This window comes from Stegostoma tigrinum, chromosome 7, assembly GCF_030684315.1.
Source record: "Stegostoma tigrinum isolate sSteTig4 chromosome 7, sSteTig4.hap1, whole genome shotgun sequence".
Lineage (NCBI taxonomy): Eukaryota > Metazoa > Chordata > Chondrichthyes > Orectolobiformes > Stegostomatidae > Stegostoma > Stegostoma tigrinum.
In genome coordinates this window covers 13,073,980-13,085,005 of record NC_081360.1, presented here as the reverse complement: position 1 = coordinate 13,085,005, position 11,026 = coordinate 13,073,980, and positions in this window count along the sequence as shown.

Sequence of the window (11,026 nt, the reverse complement as noted above, 5' to 3'; positions counted from 1 at the left end):
ACCACTGAGTGAGGGCTTCCTGCTGGAGGTGAATGGAGGTTTGCTCGGTTATCAGATCCTCCGGGTACCTCAAACATTTGTAAACATAATCCTACACAAGCAAGCAAGGCGGCGGCAGAGTAAGATGCTTCAGCAGGAGCTCCTCTGCTCGCCAGTTCCTTTTCCTTTTTCTTTCCTCTTTTTCCTTCTTTGCAGCAGCTTTTCATTCCCCTCCTCCAACTTTTAACTTCTGAACTACCCTACCTGGAGAATGGAGGCGAGACGAAGGGAGCCGAGTCGCGGTCGGAGCCTGGAAGGGGAGCAGAGCGAATGAGGGCCGAGCTGGGGTAACGAGCCCTGGAGACAAGTCCTGGACGGAAGCCAGCGTGTAGAGACAGCGAGGCCTTGTGTTCCGAATCCAGCCGGCATAGACCCAGGGGAAAAGGGCCATAACTCTGAGCACTTTAAAGACACTTTTTATTCTCACTTTTAAACTCTGGATTCCCATGCTAGTCTTTTTTTTAAAATTTCCATTCTGTGACAACACTTAAAGTATCTGTACTTAGGTACACTGTGGTACCCAAGTGGCAACATTACAAACTTTCCACGACACTCATTCGAGTGCATGTGATAATAAAGGTAGCTCAAAGGAATGCCTTGGGTTTGTTCTGTTGGATAGAGTCAAGCTCCTATGCTTCCGTGTTCCTTGATGTGCTACTGGACGGAACCGTAACAATGTACAATAAGGGACCTTTTTTTGCGAATAAAGTATATGTTGAAATAACGAGAAAAATCTGTGACCCTAAGTGGGCTTGCAAATTGAAATTTGACAGCTCTGACCCAACAACAGCAGCTGAGAAATTCTTACTTGAGTTTAACAGCTATGCTCCTCACATCTCCCTTACAGATCTCTGCACTCACACTTCCATTCCTGCCTGCTCTCTCTGAGGGTCCCTGACAATTTTTATGCCTCGAAATACAGGAAAACATTTGCGAGACATTGTCAACAAACTGCTATTAAAACTAGTGGAAAGGACTTACATCGCCAAGCAGTGTTTACTGCTGGATATTTAAAGGGTCAGCAATAGCTAGACAGCTTTAAGTTCAACAGATCTTATCCACGATTCGCAAGCACTCCTGTGTCTTTTGACTCTTCGTGACCCATATGGAGATGACTCTCCTGCAGACAAAACAAAGTTTGTTTGAACTTCGCACTGAGTTTAAATGCCCTGCTGAGTTCGGGGTTGCCTCGTGTGAAAGTCATGTCCCAACACTTCTCCTTGCCGCAAATATAAGGCCGCTCGGAAATATTGGCCAGAAGGGAAGACGGGCTTTTTTAGAGGCATCAGCAGCAACAGCATTGTATATTTATGTAGTGCCTTTAACATAATCAAAACCTCCTCAGGCGCTGGAACAGACAAACAAAACGGGACACCAGCTACATGAGGAGTTACCATGTCACTCCACCAATAGCTTGGTCAAGGCAGCAGGCCTTAAGGATTATATTTAGGGAGGAAGATGAGGTAGAGAGGCAGAGAGTGTTGGGGTTGTGGGGAGGGAATTTTCCAGGCTTACAGGCCAATGATGCGATGGGTACCAGGAGATGGAGTGACTTAAAAATCACAGAACCCCTATGGTATGGGAGGAGGCCATTCAGCCCACACCAACCCAACCACCCCCCCCCATTACCCATGGCTAACCCACCTAGGCTACACATCCCTGAACACAATGGGGCAATTTAACACAGCCAATCCCTCTTACCTGTACATTCTTGGATTGTGGGAGGAAACCCACACAGGCGTAGGGAGAACAGGCAAACTCCAGACAGACAGCTGCCCCAGGTAGGAATCAAACCCAGGTCTGTGGCGCTGTGAGGCAGCAGTGCTAACCACTGAGCCACCATAGGATGCTCAAGTGGTCAGGATTAGGAATGTGGAGCTATCTCGGATAGTGGGACTTGGAGGGAATTGCAGAGATTGGCAGGGACTTGAGTGGAAATTCTATCATCAAGTCATTGCTAGGCCACTGACCAGTAGCTCGGCGAGGGCCTCAGCAGCAGATGAGCTGAGCTGGGTCACGGGACAGAGGTGGAGGTGAGAGTTGCCTTAATGCTGTGAATTAATCAAACATTGCGAATCGATTGCAGCAGTACTGTGCAAGTATCACACTTAGCATGCTGAGCAGGCCCTGAGATTGTGGTTAGTATTCCCCTCATGAGTGCGTCTGCTACCTGCTTTAGTGAGCACGTTACAGCACAATCTTGTGCTGGCCTTTATTAGTGTTTTAATTCATTCACAGGATCAGGGCAGGGCCAGCATTTTTCCATCTGTCCCAGAGGGCAGTTAAGAGTCAATCACATTGCTGTAGGCCTGGGGTCACAAGTGGTTAAGGATGGAGTCTCCTTTGCATTTGTGAACCAGATGGGTTCTTCTGCCAGTATTCATCATCAGAATCTTAATCCCAGATTTTTTAATTGAATGCAAATTCCACCATCTGCCATGGTGGTGTTCGAACCCAGGTCACCGGGCCTGGATTAACTTTCCCCAGCGACAACATCGCTAGGCTGTTGCCTGCCCGCTACTAAAGCCATCCCTCACAGAGTCCCTATGGTGTGGGAGCAGGCCATTCGGCCCATCAAGTCCTCACTGACCTTTTGAAGGGCACCCCACCCCATCCCTGCATTTGCCACCCTGGACGCTACGGGCAATTTAGCGCGGCCAATCCACCTAACCTGTGCATCTTTGTGACTGTGGGAGGAAACCCCCGCAGGCACGGGGAGAATGTGCAGACTCCACACAGACAGTCGCCCAAGGGTGGAATCGAACCCGGGTCCCCTGGTGCTGTGAGGCTGCAGTGCTAACCGTGCCACCCAAATACCCCAAGTCCTTCTGATACAGCCCTCATCGTCTCTTATACTCTGAGACATTCCTTCATTTTAATTCCCAAAAAGATCAGAGCAGAACTCCCAACTACTCTAACCTCAGGAGAACCTCACCCTTCTCCAGTGCCCCAAAATAACCCAAGTCTATCAAAGACCTTTGGGCGGTTGGGGTGGGGTAATGGAAAAAGTACCAATCTAGGACAGGGCTGCCCCAGACTCCCTTGTTGAGGGCCCTGGAAAGCTCAGCACACGTGAGAGACTTGGACAGCCAGCAAATCATTTTCTTCGAAGTGCAAGCCGCCATGGCAACATGCAGCTAACTTTCACACAGCAAGATCCCACCAAACAGCATAACAGCAGTTCTGAATGGCATTGTTCCAAGGCTAAATGTTGCCCCCCCGGACACTGGGGAGAGGTTACCCTGCCCGCCCAGCCCCGGAACCCCCAGCTCTTCCTCAAAATGATGGGACGGAGATGAGGAGACATTTCTTCACCCAAGGAGTGGTGAGCCTGTGGAATTCATTACTACAGGAAGTAGCTAATGCAGAAACATTGAATGTATCCAAGAGGCAACTAGACATAGCACTTGGGGAGGCGAATGGGATCAAAGGTTGCTGGGAGAAAGCAGATCAGGTTATGGAGATAATGGGAACCGCAGATGAAGGGCCTGGGCCCGAAACATCAGCTTTTTGTGCTCCTATGATGCTGCTTGGCCTGCTGTGTTCATCCAGCCCCACACTTTGTTATCTCAGGTTACGGTGTTGGAAAATCAGCCGTGATAGTGAAGAATGGCAGAGCAGGCTCAAGGGGCTGAATGGCCTCCTCCTATCTTGGACGTTTCTGTGGAGTCTGTTACATTTCAGCCGAGGGGGCAGACTTAATGGCACGATCAAATGGCAGCGCCACCAGAGAGAGGAGGGCCAGGCTGCATGGATCGGTCCCTGGGGGGTGTAAGATTAATCTCTGACTCAGAGATAATAAGTGCGATTCCAACTGAACTGCAATGATTCAGCACCTTTGAGAATTAGCGCACAGATCCCCTGAAAAAGGGCTGCCATGGAAACGGCAGGCAGTGTAACTAGGCTTTTGTCTGAGACATTTTTTACAGTGCGAGCTGAACCACTGTTAAGCTGCGTTTAACTTTTACACTCCTGTGACAGGAGGAAGAGGATAAAATGTGAGGCTGGATGAACACAGCAGGCCCAGCAGCATCTCAGGAGCACAAAAGCTGACGTTTCGGGCCTAGACCCTTCATCAGAGAGGGGGATGGGGTGAGGGTTCTGGAATAAATAGGGAGAGAGGGGGAGGCGGACCGAAGATGGAGAGAAAAGAAGATAGGTGGAGAGGAGAGTATAGGTGGGGAGGTAGGGAGGGGATAGGTCAGTCCAGGGAAGACGGACAGGTCAAGGAGGTGGGATGAGGTTAGTAGATAGGAGATGGAGGTGCGGCTTGGGGTGGGAGGAAGGGATGGGTGAGAGGAAGTACAGGTTAGGGAAGCAGAGACAGGTTGGACTGGTTTTGGGATGCAGTGGGTGGCGGGGAAGAGCTGGGCTGGTTGTGTGGTGCGATGGGGGGAGGGGACGAACTGGGCTGGTTTTGGGATGCGGTGGGGGAAGGGGAGATTTTGAAGCTGGTGAATGTGGACTTCACCAGCTTCAAAATCTCCCCTTCCCCCACCGCATCCCAAAACCAGCCCAGTTCGTCCCCTCCCCCCATCGCACCACACAACCAGCCCAGCTCTTCCCCGCCACCCACTGCATCCCAAAACCAGTCCAACCTGTCTCTGCTTCCCTAACCTGTACTTCCTCTCACCCATCCCTTCCTCCCACCCCAAGCCGCACCTCCATCTCCTACCTACTAACATCATCCCACCTCCTTGACCTGTCCGTCTTCCCTGGACTGACCTATCCCCTCCCTACCTCCCCACCTATACTCTCTCCACCTATCATCTTCACTCTCCATCTTCGGTCCGCCTCCCCCTCTCTCCCTATTTTTTCCAGTTCCCTCTCCCCATCCCCCTCTCTGATGAAGGGTCTAGGCCCGAAACGTCAGCTTTTGTGCTCCTGAGATGCTGCTTGGCCTGCTGTGTTCATCCAGCCTCACATTTTATTGTCTTGGATTCTCCAGCATCTGCAGTTCCCATTATCACAGGAGGAAGAGGGATGGTTTCCCACTGCCCTCACAGGAACTGAGGCATACCACCGTATCCCAGTCCTTGCTGCATGGGTCTGAGGACACCCAACCCGTAATTTTGTGCCTCTCCCACTCTGTTGTCCATCCAATTACTGCCATCAGTCTCCATCAGCACGCTCCTGTATTTTCTCCCTTTTCTTCTCAACTTCAGGGAAGTTAATGTTATGGGTGTAGGGTGCGGGGGTACAAGTAATGAGCTGGGAGGAAGGAGCAAGGGCTGAGATTAATTGAACAGCACCTTCGAAGAGCTAGTATGGACATGACAGACTGAATGACCTCTTCCTGTACTGTAAGACTCCATCATTGTTTCTACAACCTCGTAGGTTTATGATTCATGCAAATCATAGGATTCCTGCAGTGCGGGAAGACACTACTCAGGCTATTGAGTCTGCATCAAGTCTCTGAAGAGACCCCATCCCCCTATTTATCACGAATAATCCAATTAGCCGGCACCTCCCTGGACACAATGGGGCAATTCCCCATGGTCATTCCACCTAACCTGCACATCTTTGGGACCGTGGGAGGGAACCGGAGCACCTGGAGGAAACACCTGCACACAACAGGAGAATGTGCAAACCACACAGACAGTCGCCCGAGGGTGGAATCGAACCCCGGTCCCCAATACTGTGAGGCAGCAATGCTAACCACTGAGTCACCGTGCTGCCCTCAAGCAGACTGAGGAGGATTAGATCAGCCAAGATCTCATTGAATGGTGATGCACACCTGATGGGCTGAATGGCCTGTCTCTGTCCCCATGTTGTACGGTCTAAAAGGTGGATGAGTGGTGCCTGGGCCTGGTGTACCTCCGATTCTGGAAGGCCTCTAGTTTTATTTGGGAAAGAGACCTGTCTCCACATCAATTAATGGCTCACTCGCTCGCATGAAAACCTACTGAGAGCAGCTTGGAGAGTGCAGTGATTGTAATGAGTTCAGCCAGTTGCACCTCATAGAATATGAGTTCCCTGATTGGGGCTGGTCCAATCAGGGAGCCCTGGCTGATAGATATAAACAGGAGTGTCAGAGATTCTGTTCCCTCTGTGAGTTGGATCTCAGGGAGCTGGATTTGTGTCAAAGACTCTCCATGAGTAAATAAAGAGTGATGGCCTCTTGTGGAGTTATTTCAGAGACATGAAAAGCGCTCGTGTTTCTTCGCTCTCCTGAGGGGGGGCTCCACTTGCTTTTATGACCAACGCCCAAAAGTTTGGTGGCAGCGGATTCCACTGTAACTTCCTCAAGGAATCGGATAAGTATTGAAAAGGGAGAATCTGAGGGGGACAAGTGGGACAGCTCTTTACAAGAGCCAGACTAGGTACAGTGGGATGAATGGCCACATCCAATTTTTTGCCTGATTCAACGTTGACCATTCATTTTAAGTCTGCACCAGCCTTTTAGTGGGTCATCCGCTCAACACGTCACAAGGAAAATCAATGGTTTTCATGGGAAAGCAGGGTTTGAATACAATCGGTACCAGAATTAATGAGATCTGACGGACAGTAAATGGACATTGAACAAGGAGCACTCCAGCATCCCCCCGCCCCCACCTGCACCACTCCCCAGTGTCAGCTGTGCTCTTCTCCTTGAGCTCCATTCCTGAGAGATTATCCAACTCACAGCCCCACACACTCCACCAGCGACAGGGTAAGAATGCAGGTCCCAAACCCACTTGGTCAGTTTGTCTCCCAGAGCCGCAGGTAGTGATGGTGGAGGCTTCAATTTTCTGTCCATCGCGTGGCAGAGCAGGAATGTCTCTCACTCTTACTGTCTGCCACTGCAATGCATTGGAAGCATTTGCAGGTTAATGTACAACCTGCTTAGAGTCATACAGCATGGAAACAGGCCTCTCTGCCCAATTTGTCCATGCTAACCATGTCTCCTAAACTGAACTAGTCCCATATGCCTGTGTTTAGCCCATATCCTTTTAAACCCATTCCTATCCATGTACTTGCCCAGATATCTTTTAAATGTTGTAATTGTACCAGCCTCCAGCACTTCCTCTGGCAGCTCGTTCCCTACACTCACCACCCTCTGTGTGAATAAGCTGCTCTCAGGTCCTTTTTAAATCTTTCCCCTCTCACCTTAAACCTATGTCCTCTAGTTTTGGATTCCACCATCGCAGGGAAAAGACCGTGTCTATTTACCCAATCCATGCCCCTCATGATTTTATAAACCTCTATAAGGTCACCCCTCAGCCTCAGACCCTCCAGAGAAAATAGCCCCAGCCTATTCAGCCTCTTCCCTATAGCTCAAACCCTCCAACCGTGGAAACATAACACCCTAGTAAATCTTTTTTGAGTCCTTTCAAGTTTCACAACATCCTTCCTGTAGCAAAGAGACCAGAACTGCACACAGTATTCCAATAGTGGCCTAACCAATGTCCTGTACAGTTGCAACATGACTTGTCAACTCCTAAACTCAATGCACGGACCAATTAAGGCAAGTGTGCTATATGCCTTCTTCACCTTCCCATCTATCTGTGACTCCACTTTCAAGGAACTATGAACCTGCACTCCAAGTCTCTTTATTCAGCAACACTCTCCACGGCTTCCCATTAAGTGCATAAGTCCTGCCCTGATTTGCCTTTCCAAAATGCAACACCTCACATTTATCTAAATTAAACTCCATCTCCTCTCCTTGGCCCATTAGCCCGTCTGATCAAGGTCCCATGTACTCTGAGGTAATCTTCTTCACTGTCCATTACACTGCCAATTCAGGTGTCACCTACAAATTTACTGACCATACCACCTATGTTCACATTTAAATCATTAACATAAATGACTAAAAACCAGTGGACCCAGCACCAATCCTTGTGGCCCACTGCTGGTCACAGGCCTCCAGTTAGAAAAGCACACTCCACCACCACCCTCTGTCATCTACCTCCGAGCCAGTTCTATATCCACATGGTAAGCTCTCCCTGTGTTCCATGTGATCGAACCTTGCTAACCAGCCTACCACGAGGAACTCATCGAAAGCCTTACTGAAGTCCATACAGATCATGCCCACTGCTCTGCCCTCGTCAATCCTCTTCACTATTTCTTCAAAAAACTCAATCAAGCTTATAGAACGCAATTTCCCATGCACAAAGTCATGCCGACTATCCCTAGTCAGTCCTTTCCTTTCCAAATACATGTAAATCCTGTCCCTCAGGATTCCCTCCAACAACATTCCCACCACTGATGTCAGCCTCCCCAGGTCTGTAGTTCCCTGGCTTTTCCCTTCCTCGTTTCTTAAATAGTGGCACCACATTAGCCACCCTCCGGTCTTCCGGAACCTCGCCATAGCTATCGATGATACAAATACCTCAACAAGGGGCCCTGCAATCTCTTCCCTAGCTTCCCACTAAATTCTAGGGTACACCTGATCAGGTCCCAGGCATTTACCCACCTTTCAGTGTTTAAAGACATCCAGCACCCCCTCCTCTGTAATATGGGCATTTTTGAAGATGTCGTTAATTATTTCCATACGTTCTCTATTTTCCATATTCCTCTCCACAGTAAACACTGATGCAAAATACCCGTTTAGATTAGATTAGATTCGATTTGATTCCCTACAGTGTGGAAGCAGGCCCTTCGGCCCAACAAATCCACACCGCCCTTTGAAGCATCCCACCCATACCCATCCCCCTATAACCCACAGACCCCTGAACACTACAGGCAATTTAGCACGGCCAATCCACCTAGCCTGCACATCTTTTGGACTGTGGGAGGAAACCGGAGCACCCAGAGGAAACCCACGCAGACACAGGGGAGAATGTGCAAACTCCGCACAGACAGTCACCCGAGGCTGGAATCAAACCTGGGTCACTCATCATCCCCGTGCTGATCTTCAGGGGGTCCTATTTTCTCCCTAGTTTCCCTTTTGTGCTTAATGTATTTATAAAATCCGTTTGGATTCTCCTTAACCCTATTTCCCTTTTTGTCCTCCTGATTTCCCTCTTAAGTATACTCCTACCACCTTTATACTTTCCAAGGATTCACTCGATCCCTGCTGTCTGGACCTGAAGTATGCTTCCTGCTTTTTCTTGACCAAATTTCTCAAGTTCTGAGGAAGGGACACCGGACACAAAATGTTAACTCTGATTATTTTTTCCTTCACAGATGCTGTCAGACCTGCTGAGGTTTTCCAGCAACTTCTGGTTTTGTTCCTGATTTACAGCATCCACAGTTCTTTTTGTTTTTACCTCAATTTCTTTAGTCATCCAGCATTCCCTACACCTACCCTTCACCCTAACAGGAACATACTGTCTCTGGAATGTCGTTATCTCATTTTTGAAGGCTTTACCTCATTTTTCCATCCGTCCCTTTGTCTGCAAAAGCATCCCGCCTTACAATTAACTTTTGAAAGCTCTTGCCTAACACAGTCAAAATTGGCCTTCCTCCAATTTAGAACTGTAACTTTTAAACACGGTCTATTCTTTGCCATCACTATGTTAAAACTCATAGAATTATGATCGCTGGTCCCAAAGTGCTCCCCCACGGACACCTCGGTCACCTGCCCTGCCTTATTTCCCAAGAGTAGGTTAAGTTTTGCACCTTCTCTAGTAGGCACATCCGCATAGTGAATCAGAAAATTTTCTCGTACACACTCAACAAATTCCTCTCCATCCCAGCCTTTAACACTTTGGCAGTCCCAGTCTTTGTTTGGAAAATTAAAATCCCCCTACCAGATAAGTGAGATCTCCTTACAAATTTGTTTCTCAATCTCCTGCTAACTATTGATCCAATAAAGTGATCATCCCTTTCTTATTTCTCAGCCCCACCCAAATACCTATTTCCCTGGACATATTCCCAGGAATATCCCTCTAAGTACAGCCATTGTGTTATCCCTAATCAAAACACCACTCCACTTTCTCTCTTCCTCCCATTTCTATTCTTCTCATAGCATCTATACCCTGCAACATTAAGCTGCCAGTCCCGTCATCCCTGAGGTATGTCTATGTGATCGCTATGATATCCCAGTCCCGAGTACCCAAACATGCCCCAAGTCCATCTGCCTTACCTGTTAGGCCTCTTGCATTGAAACAAATGCTGTTTAATTTATCTGTCCTACCTCTTTCTCTGCTTTGCTCCTGCATGCCCTGACAGTTGGATTTGCTCCTTTTCCCAACTGTATCAGTCTCAGACTGATCTCTTTCCTCACTATGTCCCTGAGTCCCACCACCAACACTCCCCCTTACTAGTTTAAATCCTCCCAAGCAGCTCTAGTGATCTCCCCACCAGTATATTAGTCCCCTTCCAATTCGGGTGCAATCTGTCCTTCTTATACTATTACTACACTCAATGACCTACTTTTTAAATTACTGCCTAACTTCCTATATTCTCTCCTCAGAATCTCATCTTTTTCTCATCCCATATCATCGGCTCCAAGGTGTACAATAACCTCCTGCTGGTTCCTGTCCCCTTTGAGTATATTCTGCACCCTCTCCATGGTATCCTTGTGAGGGCACCAGGGGGGGCAACCCACCGCTCTGATTTCTCGGCATCAGCAGCAGAAATGTCTTTCTGTGCCCCTGACTAGACAGCCCTCTATCACAATCGCTTGCTTGGAACCTAACATACTCCTCATTGTGATAGAGCCAGTGTAGGTAACAGAAACCTGCTTTCCATGCTAAATTCCCCTGAGTGTCCATCCTCCCACAAGCCGCACACTTGTCTGAGTTGGGGATAGCCATAGGAGATTCCTGCACGACCTGCTTCCCTCGCCTACCTTTCCTGGAGGTAGCCCATCTGCCTGACAGTATCTGCAGTTTTTCTCCCCTCCAGCAAATGCCATCCATCACACCACCTAGCTCCTATAAATTCCTCATGGCCTCTAGCTGTTGCTCCAACTGATCCGATAAGATTTGCAACCAAACATACCTCCTGCAAACGTAATTGTCAGGAACATGGGAACTCTCCCTAATCTTCCATATCCAGCAGGAAGAGCACATCACTCTACTAAAGGCCAAATTTGCACTTTAAATATTTACAGACCCAG